The sequence below is a fragment of the Galeopterus variegatus genome, unplaced genomic scaffold (genome assembly GCF_000696425.1).
Source record: "Galeopterus variegatus unplaced genomic scaffold, G_variegatus-3.0.2 Scaffold5027, whole genome shotgun sequence".
Classification (NCBI taxonomy): Eukaryota; Metazoa; Chordata; class Mammalia; order Dermoptera; family Cynocephalidae; genus Galeopterus; species Galeopterus variegatus.
Genome location: NW_007731138.1, coordinates 47,772 through 64,565, shown reverse-complemented (window position 1 = coordinate 64,565; position 16,794 = coordinate 47,772). Strand labels below are relative to the sequence as shown.

Genomic DNA, 16,794 nt, shown 5'->3' with positions numbered 1-16,794 from the left:
GGAAGATGAAGGGCAGAACTGCACTGTGAACTAAGATTGTCTTATTATGCAGATAAATGCTCCTGTGTAATCTCTCAGAGCTACCCTTAGATGAAAAGTCTATTTGTGTGTGGTGATGACTCCCAGTCTCTTCTCTTCACCAGTGGTTAATCTTTCCTGGTTATTTAATGAGATTCCTAGGGAGGCAGTCTTAAAACAACTGCATTTCTTTTGGGAAGAAGCTTCCCTAGTCAGATAAGGCAGTTCCAGAAAGTAATCCCTCCAGGTGCTTGGGGGGGGGGGGGTAAGGATCAGAGAAACAAGGGGGCAAGGGAGGTTGTGAGGCTTTTTTCTGAGGCTTTTCAATTTTCTTTAATTTAAAGCACTCAGCATGCCAAAGCACCACATTTTGAGGCATCATTTCCTAAGCCCCAATAGTATTTAATTAAAAGCAGAAGGTTCTCTCCCTATGTATTAAGTAATTCTCTTTTTTTTTTTTGTCCTTTTTGAGACCAGCTGCACCACGCTCAGCCAGTGAGTGCTGTGAGCGCACCGGCCATCCCTATATAGGATCCGAACCCGCAGCGGGAGCGCTGCTGTGCTCCCAGCGCTGCACTCTCCCGAGTGCGCCATGGGCTTGGCCCTGTATTAAGTAATTCTAAAGTTGCTACAAGATTGCTTTTTTTTTATGCTGTTTATTACTTTATTGAAACCGATAGATTCGGATGTACCAGGGAAATATCTCCTCGTGCACGCAAATCTATCGGTTTCAATAAAGTAATAAACAGCATAATCACTTGGGATAGTTCTCATTTAGTGCTGACATGTTCTTGGTATAGTTATCCATTTTAGCTGCCCTTGAATTGAAGCAATTTCACTCTATCTTTTTAAACTAACTAATCCATTTTCTTGTTTTCTTCTCCCCCAAGGAAACTCTCTAGGTGAATGAACAAATGGATAAATGGATGGAGGAATGGGAGATAAAAGATGGATGGATGTTAATGATAACAATAATGTCCCCAGATTTTAAATATGAAGATGTTCCCCAGCCCTTCTTTAGGTGGTAGTGGGAACTATGAAGTACTATGGTTGATGCAGAGTCATAGATATAAAATGTGAACCTCCTCAGTGTAACACTTTATCTTCAACCTGTAGTTAAAATGTTATATTAAAAGTAGAAAGAGGTGATTTGTTTAGAAAAACAGTCACCATTTGGGTATTTTTCAGTGCAGGTAAGGAGAGTTGTTTGAATATGTTTTCTTTATTCAGGTAGTAAATAATAAACTTTTTTCTGAATTATTCAGATTTTGTTCTTAATGATTATATTCTTTACGCATTCAACCTCTGCAGAATGCTATAAATCCTCTCCCCACCAACACCGTCACCCGACAATATGCCCTATGTAGTTAAATTTTTTAAGACTTAATGTTAATACATGAGTAGGATATGATTTCTTCAAATACAGTTTATTTCCCTTAATAAATCTTGAAAATTCTTCAAAACCTTCTGTAAAATAAAAGCAGATAAAACACCATATTTTAGGTACATTTGTCAATACCAAGGGCATGAAATTAATCAGGCATCTAATGCACTAAAGGCATTACAAGCGCCTTTTGTAGATCACTTGAAGATAATACTCAGAAATTTGAATTTGAAATAGCTCCAACTGGAACTATTGATGTATCCCCCAAAAGTTACACTTCTAAACTATCTTTTAAAAACAGAAATTTAGAACCAGTCTCTTGCATTCATCCTTTACATGTAATAATTCTGTCTAGCTGATAGAATGGGATGTACTGTAGTAACATCTTCAAAGCATGTATTTACACAACCAACTTACAGAATGCTTTGAAGCAGGAAGTAATTATTTTAAATGGCTGAAATACAAATATCTTCTGCAACTGTAACTTGGCAAAATCCACAGAAAATCGTCATACCAGTTCTCTTCTGATAAGGGATTTATATTCCATTAAGATGTAAGCAAAGAAAGAAGTTAACCAGCTTGGATTAACAACAACCTGGAAATTCAAAATGCTTTTTAACAAGTTTTTTAGATATACAGCAGAAAATGTCATTTATTTTTCCAAAATGACATTCATTGATATAAAAAGCATTCTAAATGTCAAATGGAAGAATGTTTCTTAAGGAATTTCAATGTGATTATGTTACAGACTTATTCGTCAGAGGACTAAGCTGCTGCCTAAGGCTGAGTTTTCTTGCCTTTAATTAAATTAATCTGAAGCAGAGTTCTCCCTTCGTGGACTTCACTAGATTTTGGTATTAAACATAAATGTTTGTGTAGCTCTTCTTGACCCAAGTCCTTACCATCAAAGTATAGTGAAGAGGCACCTGTGGATGATTAGGAACTAATAGGCTAGAGAGGAGAAGAAAAGTGTTGTTTTACATCCTCTTCACTTGGGGGCAGATCAGGGTGGGGGCTGCTCACAATGCTTCTGTCACGAAATTTTCCCATCATAAATTGTAGAATCTTTCCTCTACCAGTGTTCTCAAACTTTTCCGTGAATCTAAATCCCCCAGAGGGCTTCTTAAACCACTGATGATTGCTGGGTCCAACCTCCCACCCCCCCTCCACCTCCCACCCCTGAATTTCTGATTCAGTAGGTGTTGGGTGGGGCAAATTTGCATTTCTAACAAACTTGAAGGGGACTGCTTCACAGTAATAGCTATAAGTATAACTTACATTTGGGCTTTAACACTTTTCTTTTTATTTAGTTAATTTGTTTCTGAACCATCCCATAAGATACACCACGTAGCTATTCTCTCCATTTTACAGATTATAAATGAGAAACACTGAGGTTCTTCTTCTGGTATTCCCTCAGTGAGTACAACCATCATCAATGAAAGTGCCCAAGCCAGAAACCTAGAAGTCAGTCACCCAAGACCCCTCTCACTCCACGCATACCCAGCCATTTTCCAAGTCATGTTGATTTAACTCTTTATAGTATGGCTCTCCTGCTCTCTCCCACAGCTGTGCCTTTGCATGTATTGTTTTCTCTTACTGATATACCTGGAAACTCGTGTCTAAATTTTTCTAGAAAAATGTTTCATGAAGTTTAATATGCACTAATATGTAATTTGAGATGTTTAATATGTAATTCAAGATGGGTTCTCTTTTCATACATATCTAATGTATTTTGTTTTCTTTTTAGTATTCATAAATTCAATTTCTCCTTCAAATTTGCACATTTTGTAGTACATCTTTTTAAATATTTTCCATTCCGTAGTGTGTGATTTTGTCTGAAACTGTCTTGCTTGAAGTATATTAAGCATGGTTAGCAAGACCTACTCTCCATGTGGAAGCCTGTGTAGCCAATCCCTCAATACAGTGTAGAATCGGATTTCCATTTCTCATATTTCATTCAGTCTGCTTTTTCTTTTTGCAAATACTTTGACTCTTCAGTCTTTCACTTTCTCCATTCTGCTGATTAATTTCAGCATTTGCCTCATCAAGGCCTGGGGTTTTACAGGACAGGGTGAGCTGCTCTTTTGAGAGAAAGTCTATTGATAATAACTACAACTACTTTTTTTATATATAAAATTTTATGAGGAGTATAAACAAGACTTTTGCTAAATTGCCAGGTTCACTATTGATAAAATGCACCTGATATAATTTTTCTTAACTCAAAATTTCTGGAGTCTGTGTTTCATTGTAGAATGTTTTTCTGGACCCCTTGCTTGGCAATTACTGGAATCTCAGTTTCCAGACTCTCTTTAAGCAAAGTGGTGGGTGGGGGCATTGTTGGTAGACCTGCCTCTCCCAGCACTTGAAGACAGTTAGTTATACCTCCTGGAAAATAAGATTTAAGTGGTTTGGACATCCATCACTAAAAAGCAAAAAGCTGACCTTTTATTTGTTTGTTTTTTGTTTTTTGTTTTTTGTTTTTTGTTTTTTGTTTTTTGTTTTTTTTTGTCCTTTTTGAGACTGGCCGCACCGCGCTCAGCCAGTGAGCTCTGTGAGTGCACCGGTCATCCCTATTGAAGGGGACGGACGAAGGAATCACGTGCGACCCGGGCTAACAGTTCGCCAGAGAAGTTCCGCTTTATTCAAGGACTGCGCGTACATTTATAGGGTGCTGTGCTCCGGGGCGGGAGAGAGAGTGGACGGGGCGGTAACTGATTGGACAGGGCTGGGCAGGAGGTGAGCCTTGACCTGTGACTGGCTGAGGTTTGGCGCGGGTGGGCTTGGGTGTTGGCGCCAGCGGGCGTGTTTACTGCGGAGAAGAACCAGGAAGGGCGCCATATTACCAGGGTGTGTCCCTGTTCAGGCGCCCATGGGGTCCCTACACCTATATAGGATCCGAACCCGCGGCGGGAGCGCTGCTGCGCTCCCAGCGCCGCACTCTCCTGAGTGCGCGACAGGCTCGGCCCTTTTGTTTGAAATGATGCATTAGTAAATCCACGTGCCTCTGATCACAAGCATTAACTCACAAAGGTTCAGCAGCGCTACTTCAATGGATGTCCCCACTCTCCCCACCCTTTTCCATCCAACTCTTCATAATATATATTAACTCTAGCACCTCACCGAGCTGCCAGTTGTTCTTTGAGCTCATGCATATATTGCCCCAGTGCCAGCCTTATTAAAGACCTCATCATCACTGATGCTATATTAAGAGTTTATTAATCTTTTTATGCCTCAGTCTCTTTATAGCATATTAGGATAATAACACTTCATAAATTGGTTGTGACTTTTAGGTGTGATTACATACACAGAAGTTGCTCAACAGATTGGAGTTATTGCAGTGTTATTAGCTACTGTAAGCAACTGAGGAAGGGAATGTATTTATCTTGCTCATTGCTACTGCCTAGTGCCTAGCATGTATCTAAGAGATGGTAGATATTCAATAGTTTTTGTTGAATTAATGCAAGCACGAATACATGAATGGATGAATGCAGCCCTTGTAAAGAGAAAAACAGCTTTTTCTGTTTGTGTGTGTGTGTGTGTGTGTGTGTGTGTGTGTGTGTGTGTGTGTGTGTGTGTGGAAATAAAGTGAATATGTTAAGAAAATTGAACTTTAGTGCTGATTCTGTCACTTATTTATAGCTCAGTATTATAACACCAAGGCCAGGAGTTCAGTTCCCCATACCAGCCAGCTGCAAAAAAAAAAAAAAAAAAAAGAGTCAATGAACAAAAGAATGAGCATATAGAAATGAAAGCAATAGCAAAATATGTCAGCAATGAAAAAGTATCCTGGGACTTATTAAAAGGGAAGATGGAGAAAGCACAAACATGCATAATCTTGGAAGCCAAGACTCCCTGGCACAGCAGAGCAGTAGTGCATATGAACGTAAGAGAGACAGCAAAGATGGGGCCAGACACACATAACACACACAGCACAGGAGGGACAAGATAAAAAGCCAAAGAAGGATTTGTGTGTATTGAGTTATTTAAGTAACTGATGTTGGATCAAATAATGGGAAGAGTTTGGGTTTGCTATGGGAAATAAATTGCAAACTTGTATGCAATGTAAATATGTTTTATAACATGTGCTAAAACCTTTGAGGGTCATAATGTGCAAAATATATGGAAGCATTTTGCAAAATATAAAATTTTATTCCTTTGCAAAGTATAAAATTAATTGGTATTTTGTAGCTAAGCCAACACATTTAGTGAATTTTACTAAGAGTTAACCATCATTTCAGAGAATCACTTCTCTAATGACAGTGGAGATTATGATATTTATGTTACCAATGCAACATCTGAATCAGTGGAATCCACAGAGATATTTATAGATATTTACATATAAGTAAAGCATCTACCTACTTTATTATGTCTTATAGTGTTGTAATGCCTTTTGAAATACATAATATGTTATTATAAATTATTTTTCCTTTATTACTCCTTTATGTTACAGTTGGAACAAAGCATTGACTATTTTGAAAGTATGTATTAGGAAGGTTATATTTTTGAGTAAGCCCATTTCAGAATCATTAAGAGAGCATTACAAAATATTAGCTATTAAAAGTGGGTACTGGGTTGATTGGTTGGGAACCCCTGGGATGGAGGTTGTCTATTACAACCTAAATTAGGTAAATGCAAGTCAGACTGGCAAAACCAATATTGAAGCCATTTTCCTGAATTCATAACCTGTCTGTCTGTCTGTCTGTCCATCTTTCTACCCTCTTCTTCTTGTCATAAATACAAACACACACCCTGTTCTAAAAGTTTCCCTGTAAATAGGAGGTTGACATCTAATGTCCCCGTTGAAGATCAGAATACTGATATAACACTCATTTCAGCATATTTCATGTAAATTATGAGGTATTCTTGAAAAATAAAGATTTGTTTTAAAATAACTTTTCTAAACCAAAAGCCAGTTTCTTTATAATCGTCTGATAAAAGCCAGTCATAGACTTAAAGACCTAGCATCACAGGGTTTTGACTCTGCCAGTCTGTTGGTTATCTATTGCTGCATATAAAATGACTCCAAAACTTAGTGGCTTAAAGCAACAATAACATTTATTATCTCTTCCAGTTTCTGTAAGTCAGAAATTTAGGAGTGACTTAGCTAGATACCGCAGTGTCTCTTATGAGGTTACAGTCAAGATGTCAACAAAAGCTATAGTCCTCTTAAGACTTGACAGGGTCTGATGGATCAATTTCCAAACTGACTTACAAAGCTGGCAATCTGTTTAAAAGGAGGCCTCAATTCTTTCTCAAATGGGCCTCTTCACATGGCCTCTTCACATCTTAATCTTTATTATTTTTCTCAGGCACATATGAAATTATCAAAAGAGAGAAGAATATATTGATTATTTTGCTTTGCAAATCAGAGCTGGAATAACACAACCTTTTCAATAATATTAGAATAAATAATTCACAAGTCATCCAAAATTGAACTAGGACTGTGCTATTAAAAGCTACAGCATCATGCATGTCAATCCATATCATGATTACTTCATTTGTTCCAAAATGTTCGTTTCTTCAGAGAAGATAATCAGAAATCTTATTAAGGCCACCGACAAACCCAGGAAAGACATAGACAGACTCTCTTTCCAAATGCACATTCACAATTTCCTTATACGGAGGCTGATTCTAAATTGAAAGCAACTTTGTTTTGTTTTTCAAAAGGAAGACAGAAAGTAATAAGGTATGATAAGGCTCTGAGCTCTGTAGTTTTTATATTATATGATGTAGTGTTTAAGTCTAATCAGATCTGACAGATTCAGCATATTGGTTTAGTGAGGGAAAAGTGTAATAAACTAGACTGAAAGAAAATGTGCCTTTGGTTGATGGTTTAAAAAGAGGAATGCAGTATGTTTAAAAAAAAAAAAAAGACATGTATGTTTTATTCTAATAATAACCACTGGTCAAGGGGACACCCTTCTTTGTAGCCTTGAGCTACCTCTACTGATTACCCATTTTAATCTCTTAGGAACGACAGATAGTTCAAGGACTCCAATAATTCACATCAAGTAGAAAGTGCAGACTATATAATCAGGAGCTTATAAAATGGCTTGGGATAAATGGAGACTTTTTAAAAATATCCTTTGTACAGTGCCTAAAACATAACAGGTGCCAAATAAGTATTAATTTCCTCCCATCCCATTCTCAATCCTGCCCCCACCCCCCAAGATTTTAAGAGTGGATTTTAAGGCCATGACTTCACAGAAACATCTAACTAAAATAGTGAGAAAGCACAGTGAAGGCCCCAGGGTTAGGGGACAGGGTTTTTTTAGTTTCAGTTTTACTCTAGATGGTATTCTAATGTTATTAAGAAGAAGAAGAAGATGGTAGGTAGTAAAATATTTTGTTTCTGCAGTGGCTCTGCTCAGGAACTTTACTTAATATGTAGATATGTTTGAAATTTCACATTTATCCCAAATAACCAAGGAGCTACACGTTTGACAAAGAAACATTGTATATATTTACCCTGTACAACATGATGATTTTGAAATATGCATACACTGCAGAATGGCTTAATTGAGTTAATAAACATATGCATTACCTCACATACTTATTTTTTGTGGTGAGAAAACTTAAAATCTGCTCTCTTAGGAATTTTCAAAATACATTGTTATTAGCTATAGTCACCATGTTGTACAAGAAATCTCTTGCACTTACTCCTCCTAACTGAAATCTTGTATCCTTCGACCAACATCTCCCTAAGCCCACACCCCTCCCCCACACCATTCTACTCTCTGTTTCTACATGTTTGACATTTTTAGATTCCACATATGAGTGAGATCATGCAGTACTTGCTTTCTGTACCTGACTTATTTCACTTACCACAATGTCCTCCAGGTTGAATAGTGTTCCATTGTGTATATATACCACAATTTCTTTACCCACTCATCTGTTGTTGGACAGTTAGGCTGATTTCATATCCCAGCTATTGTGAATAATGCTCAATGAACATGGAAGTGCTGAAGTTTATAAAAATCCAAAAATGATATCTGGGGGCCGGCCCGGTGGCGCACTGCTACAGTGCGCCACTTGAGAGTGCGGAGGCGCTCCCACCGAGGGTTCGGATCCCACATACAGACCGGTTCCCGCTCACTGGCTGAGCGAGGTGCGGGCGCAGCACCGAGGGTTGCGATCCGTTGCCGGACACGAAAAAAGACAAAAAGGAAAAAAAATGATATCTGTGAGGAAAACTTAATGTGTTAAATAACATAATAATAGGCTTTTAAAATATAGTAATTACCATTAATTTTTTTAAAAGTGCTACACACTTATTTAAAATATTAAATGGTGGAGAAAATACAAAAAAAAAAGAAAGTAAAATAATGTAATGATGCTAAAATTTTTGCTAGTCAGAGATAACTAAATGATATCTATCATTCTAGATAGCTCTCAATCAAAGAAGATATAGATATTTAATATTTAAAGTACAAAAAGATAGAAGTTCTTTTACAAAAATTGAATTTTTCTATTTTGCCATTCTAATAAAATTTACTACATTTAATTTTACTCAGTATTAACAAAAGAAAAATAAACTGAAATGACTCTAAAGAAATTGCTGAATATCAGATAAATATTTTCTTTTCCTTTTTTTTTTTTTTTTGTCTTTTTCATGACCGGTAAGGTGATTGCAACCCTTGGTGTGGTGTCGCCCGCACCACCAGCCATTCCTATATAGGATCCGAACCCACGGTGGGAGCGTCGCTGCGCTCCCAGTGCTGCACTCTCCTGAGTGCGCCACGGGGCCAGCCCCAGATAAATATTTTCTTACCTCATGAGATATTTATTCTTGAAAGATCCCTAGAGGTTAAGAAAAAAGATTACCTAAAATACTAATTTGGACTCATCATTTACACTACACATTTCAACTTTAGACAGAATTTTTTATGTAATGCTATGAAAGATAAAATTATCATAATTCTTCACTCCCCCACATCCACACCCCCATACCAAGTTTTGGTAATTAGTTGAATATTTTGCCATTGTCAAGATTTATAAATTTAGAATTGGTTCTACAGCCACAAGTCCCACAGGTTCTTGGACAGATTTCCATATTTAAATGGATTAAGGTCTCACCCTCCAACTTTCTACCAGAACTTCTTCCATCCTGAGGTCTCTGTTTTGGTTGATCTTTTGGCTGGCTGAGATATCTCATCAGGTAATTGTTTCAAGAAGGGCTCATGGATTCATAGCTCCTGAGGACTTGGCTACTTACTACCTATAAATTTAAAATGGGAAGGACAATTTGGCTAAATATAAAATTCTCGAATCACCCTTTCTTTTGCTTACAACTTTGCTCCATTTTTTTCAGCTATGTGATTGGATGACACCACCCTGATTTTTTGACCATTTTTATGTGGCTTCCTTTTTCTAACCAGATACTCACATGTTTTGATTTAGCTTTGCTTTGTTTTAGTCCTTGAAATTCAAATATTTTTCTTTTTGAGGAATGTCTTAGTCCACGCAGGCTGCTATAACAAAATACGTTAGACGGAGTAACTTACAGACAACAGAAATTTATTTCTTACACTTCTGGAGGCTGGGAAATCCAAGATTAAGGAGCAGAAAGATTCAGTCTGGTGAGGACCCATTCCTCATAGATGGCACCTTCTCGGTCTGTCCTCTAGTACTGAAAGGAGTGACCTAGCTCTCTCGGATCTCTTTTGGAAGGCACTATCCCTCATGAAGTCATCATTTCCCAAAGTTTCCACCTCCTAATACCATCATCTTGGGGTTAGGATTTCAACGTATGAATTTTAGGAGGACACAAACATTCAGACCATAACAAGGAATATGTCTTGCCATGGCTAGTTCCATTTTGAGTCATTTCTTGATATCATTTGGACCTCTAAATTCCACTGTGTTTGTTTTAATATATCAGAACAATTTTTCTTCTGTCATAGCATTGAGGAATTTTTCCGATCCATTTGTTCTGTTGTTCTCTTATTTAAGATCACAAATTATATAGCTCTTGGCTCTCCTTTGTATTTCTTCTACATTTATGATCACATCTATGACCAAATACTTAACTTTGTTCTTTTTCATATCATTTTTTAATGATTTCTAAAGCCCATCAGTATTGGCCTGACTCTATTCATTTGTATTTATGCCATATTTTTCCTAATTTTTAAATAAGTAAAATAACAGCATCATCTAAAAAGTCAAATAGATTTCTACCTCCAAGAAGTTGGAATAAATGTACTTTTTCCCTATTGGTTCTGCTAAGTGCAACTAAACACCCTGGACATTGTATACAAAACCAACAGGAGAAGACTTCAAAAGGTAGAGAGAAGGCAGACTAGCTAGAAGCCTCAGGGCCTAAAATATAACGTGATAGTGAGTTTCCTGAGTTTTCTTTATGCCTCATATATCCTAGACTGAAAAAGCACTTGAGCAAATAATAGCTCTGCCAAGGACACTGTTAAGAGGATGAGAATAAAAGGTACAGGTGGGGTTTGCAAACCACATATTAGACAAAGCAAAGTATCTAGAATATGTAAACAACTCTCAAAACTCAACAGTAAAGAGAAAAAAATCTAATTAAAAAATGAGCAAAAGATAAGAAGGGACATTTTGCCAAATAGGATGTACAGATGGCATATAAGCATATGAAAAGATGATCAACCTCATTATTTATTTGGGAAATGCAAATTAAAACCACAATGAGATATCATTACACACTGATCAGAATGGCTAAAATAAAAAATAGTGACACCACCAAATGCTGGAGAATGCAGAGAAACTGGATCACTCATACATTGCGGGTAGGAATGTAAAATGGTATAGCCCCTCTGTAAAATAGTCTGACAGTTTCTCTAAAAGTTAAACATGCAACTACCATGCAAGCTATTGCATTCCTGGGCATTTTTATCATAGAGAAAGAAAACTTACGTTTACTTAAAAAACTGTACGTGAATGTTCTAGCAGCTTTATTCATAATAGCCAAAAACTAGAAACAACCCAGATGTCCTTCAATGGGTGACTGGTTAAACCATCTGTGATATATCCATATTATGTAATGCTACTCAACAAGAAAAAGGAACAAATTATGAGTACACATAACAATTTGGAATGAATCTCCAGAGAGTTATGCTGAGTGAGAAAAGCCAGTTCCAAAAAGTTTCAGTATATTATTTCACTTATATAACATTTTTCTTCTTTTACCTTTTTTTTTTTTTTTTTTTTGGCAGTTGACCAGTACAGGGACCCAAACACCTTTGACCTTGGTATTAGCAACACTGCTCCCTAACCAACTGAGCTAACCAGCCAGCCCTTATATAACATTCTTGAAATGAGAAAATTATAGAAATAGAAAACAGATTAGTGGCTGCTGGACGAGGTGGGTGGGAGAGAAAGGAGTGGGGGTGACTATAGAAGGACAGCATGAGGGAATCCTCTTGATGATGATCTGTAACTAGACTATCAGTGTCAACATCCTGCTTGATGTTGTAATAGTTTTGCAAATATCATTGGGGAAACTGAGTAAAGGGTACACAGGATCTCTCATCATTTTTTCTTTATTGAGATAAAATCCACGTAATGTAATATTCAACATTTTAATTGTTTCAAGTAAACATTTCAGTGGTTTTTGGTACATTCACAATATTGTGCAATCCTCATCACTGTCTAAATTCCAGAAATGTTTCATCACCACTAAAAGAAACCCCATAACCATAAAGCAGCCACTCCCCATGAGCCTTCACCTTCTGCTTTTGCAGAAACCTGAAGGTCAGGCTGAAACAAGAGTTTAGTCTTTCTCAGGCCCTTCCTGAGCTGTCGTATGGCCCTGGGCATACAGGTGGCCTTATAGACAGGAATATGTCAGAGCTTTTGAATGTGCTTGTTCCCCAAAGCATCTCATCCCCCAGCCTTTCCTCCCAAGCTTTCATGTCTGCCCAGCTGTTATCCATTGCATCCCTCCCACAGTAGCAATTAGTACCTTTGCCTGTGTGTTTTCAGCTGATACCCCCTGATTAGCCGCTTTAACATCAGGAGAGTTCCTAGTTAGGAAAAATAAAGGCAAGACTTTTGAGTTGGTATTCCGGGGCGTCAAGAGACAGGTCAAAACAAATAGTTAAAATTCTGTGGATGAGGTTCGTTTGGCTCCCTTAGGTACTGGTACTGGGAATAAGGGCTGTTATTCTCAAGGCTACCACTGAGTTGGGGAGTGGGGGATAAGAGCAGAGTAAGTTTAAAATGTCACAAAGTTCACTGTTCTTACCAAGATTCATCTGGTTGTTCTTAATTAAGCATTCCCCTAGTTGCTGCGAGCTTTTGGTTAGTTTCCAGAGTTCTGAAAAAGTCAATTCTGACACTTTTCACCACTTTTTGTTGCTTTCTGGAGGGACAGATTTTTGAGTTTCTTACTCTTCCATTTTCAGCGATGCCACTCTATTTCTTAGAACTGCATTCAAATCTACAATTATCTCAAAATAAAAAGGGTAATTTTTTAAGAAGCCAAATTACATTAAAATGTTCTGACACACCATTTTTCCATCTCACACCCCTCCACTGTGCAGTCCACTCACCAAAAACAGTGCCTTTAACTCAGCTGTTTCTTCTGGTGTTTACTCTTTTCCATATATTTAAATAATATACATTTTGAGTTATCAGTTTCATATATCATTTATTGACTTTCCATTATTGCAGATAAGGATTTGTTCTTACAATACCATCCCCTTTGCCTTCTCCCAATCCTCCTGATATAGTGATATTATAACTATTATTAAATCAATATTCAGCGTTCATATTACATACTCATAGCTGATCTTTTTGCTCCATGTTTCCTTTCTGTTTTCCCAGAGTTAATGTTTTCTTTGACTCTTTTTTTTTTTTTTTGGCTTAGTTTTCTTCGTACTTATTGCTAGCTTTTCCCAAATTTCCATTGCAATTTCCAGCATAATTCTCCATATCTGGTAACTTATCAGTTCCAACTTTCAAAGGCCTCTTTCTCTTTCTCTCTGGACTGCTGTTCTCTAGGCCTTTTGAACAGCTGTCACTGAAATCCTCCCTTTGCTATCATTCTTAGAACTTCCTTGGCTTTTCTCCTGGGTTGGACCCCTGATCCCTTCTCTCTCTGGGTTTACCCTCTTGTTCTCTGGAGCACATCCTCCAGTAGTTTTGTCAGGTTAAAAAACTTAGTAAAAAAAAAAAAAAAGAAATATATATATATTTGTTTATATATATCTATTAATTAGACATTAAGAAAGCTGGGAAATAAAAGATGTTTTTAATTGGTAGAATATCAGAGGACTTGGTGATAAAAGCATTCCATATACTTATCTCTCCAGACAAAACCAATCTTAACTATGTGTATTTTACACCTGGTGAGCCTGTCTCCCTGAGAGACCCCTTCACTATCTTCCTGGAGATTTCCCTAATGTTTTTTAGTGTCCCATTTCTTCCTCTTTTTAGGTTTATTTTCTCATTTGAGGTAAACACACTCCAAGAATGAACATCTGGGAGAAATTTTTTGAGATTTTGTGTGTTTGAAATGTCTTTAGCCACCGTGATGCTTGATTGGTAGCATAGAATTCCATCCTAGACATGCTGTCCTCCTGGCTAGCTGTTCCGTGAGTATGGCAGGCATCCTTCTTCCTTTGGCCTTCTCTTTTGCAGTTTGCTGCATGGCTAACTCTCTCACCTCTTCAGGTCTTTGCTCAAATATTATATCCTCAGTGACCTGCCTACATGATAGTGCAAACCCTACACTCCTATCTCTTTTCCTGCTTCATTTTATTTCCATAGCACTTATTACCAGCGGGCATACTATGTAGTCCCCTTCATTTTGTTTTTTTCTGTCTTCCCCCACTATATGGTAAGCTCCTCGGGGCCAGAAACTTTATGTTTTGTTCACTGATATATCCCACAACCTAGAACAATACCTGACACAGAGTAGGCTATAATAATCTATTTGTTGAATGAATGAACAAGAGTTTTTATCTTTATAATATGCCAAAGAGGAAGGTAATGACTTTCTTGTTATGATAAATAAGAATGGATTTGTTTGATATAAAATTAAGAACTTGCTGGTCATGCCACTTGAACACCTGTAACTAGCACACCTGCCATGCACACAGGCATATAAACACACCCCACACCTTTGCAGGAAATCCATACACACTCTAGTGTAACTGTTATTTTGAGTCTTTTTATTTTGCATACTTCATGATGAAATAAATGGTTCAGCTTTTAGCGCTTGACTTTCCTATTGCAGGACAAAAAAACTTAATGTTGAAATGGCCTGTGTCACCACCATGTCTACTTTTTAACTAAAATCAGATGAAAGCGTAATTATTTTAAATACACTTATTAGTGGGGGTAAGGTTTGGATAATATTTGTTTTTCCAAGGAATTGACTATAGCCTTAATGGCTTCAATCCCAAGCCAAAAGAGGTAGGAATCTTTTGAAATCAGCTTTATATAGGGCTGCTAGATTCAGCAAAGAAAAATACAAAATGTCCAGTTAAACTTTAATTTCAGACAAACAAAAAATAATTTTTTACTGTAAGTATATTCCAATAGGCATCCTGAATTTCATCAAGCAACTCTACATTTAAATAGCCAAGTGTTCCATCAATGAAATAACTTGGTTAGGTTTATTGTGAATGTGAAGGATTAATATTAAAATGCCACAAAGGGAGGAGACTAGAAATTCATTTTTATTGATTAATGACATAATGCAGTAACCTATTTTAAGCTGGTTAAAGTCTGTTTAGTAAGAGTGTGAGTAATGAGATGCTGGCCCAGGAGCAGAAAGGAGACATCTGTCATTGTGCTTCTTGCCTCAGATTTCCCCAACCCTTATTATCTACAGGAGCACAGAGATCACATCATAGGAACATGGATTCAAATGCATTTCCTGTGGCACAAAGAAGTCAAATCAAATCACAGGGAGCACTTGAAACCTTTCTATTTACTCATCCCAGATCTGTCCATGAATATCTTAGGTAACTCAGGATGTTATAATGAAATACCATAGACTGACTGGCTTAAACAACAGAAATTTATTTCTCACAGTTCTGAGGGCTGGGATGTTCAGGTCAGAGCGCTAGCAGATTTGGTTCCGAATGAGGGCTTACCTCCTGGTTCGCAGATGAATGCTTTCTTGCTATATCTTCAAATGACAAAAAGAAAAAGGAAGATTATCTCTCTCATGTCTCTTCCTATAAGAGCACTAATCCCATTCATGAAGACTCTACCTTCATGACCTAATTACCTTCCAAAGGCCCCCACCTCCAAATACAAACACATTGGGGGTTAGGGCTTGAACATATACATTTTCGGTGGACACAAACATTCAGCTCATAGCAATGGAGATTTGAATAAAACTTTAAGTGTATATCCAAAGAGATATTGGATGTTAGGAAATATCATTTCTGACAATTGAGTGAATTATGGGCAGACACCCTAGACACCCTCCCCATGTCAGAAGAGGTGGCTTCATTGAAATCTGGGCATAACTCACCAACAGGCAGGTTTTATATTAAGGAAGTAATAAAACTAATATGATTCCACCTTTCAGAGTTGTTTATCAGTTGGAGTTTCAGTTTTGGTGATTTCACTGTAGTAAATTAGCCGACTGAGAATCCAAAGATTATAACTGCATCCAGACAGTTCATTCATCATGCTTAGCATTTGGATTTCAACAGAATTTTCCTGCATATTTGCCAAAATGCCACTGAAATAATCACAGAAAGCTGCCTGTTTTGTTCACCTAATGCCTTAAATATCATCAATGGCTCTGAATTTAGGTTTATTGGAATATCTTAATAATCCATCAATCTCTTTATCTGAAAGTTTTATATAAACACTTTCTTAGTTTATAAATAATTATTGATTATAATTTTGCGCCAAACAATGAACTTTAGTAGTTTGATGTGTACTTACCCAAGAAAGCAATACAAAATGGTGGTAGAAATTATCGGGGTATGATAATGTAACAGTGACAAAGGTGTTTAATATTATCAAATATTTATCAAGTTGTACAGTCGATATAAAGTTCAAATTATGTCACCCACACCTTTACACCCTCAGTGCTATTTTGAAAGTTGTCAAGTTATTCAATCAGATCATCCAATTTGGGGAAAGCATAATTTAAAAATTTAAGTGGTAAAACTACAAAAATGTGATAACTGGCATCCAAAAAATTCAATTGCATAAAATGCAAGCTTGCATTATTGGAAGGTGATTAAATTTCTATGCCGAAACTGCACAGCTAGTTATCTGGGAACTCCAGATGGGAATGTAGGATCTAAATCTGTTCCAATGTCAGCTGTGGTTTGTCACCAGTTGGTTACTTCGTCAGTTTGTACTACCTGGTCTCCAGGTATGCCGTGTCTGGCTGGGCAGCAAAATTCCAGAAATTTTCGGCAACCGATACTTTTTTAGTC

General features: G+C 37.1%; 1 protein-coding gene across 1 annotated transcript in view; it reads left to right on the top strand.

Moving 5' to 3' along the window:
- IMPG1 (interphotoreceptor matrix proteoglycan 1) overlaps positions 1-16,794 on the top strand; it is a 112,312-nt gene that overhangs the window by 65,578 nt on the left and 29,940 nt on the right. The window lies entirely within an intron of this gene.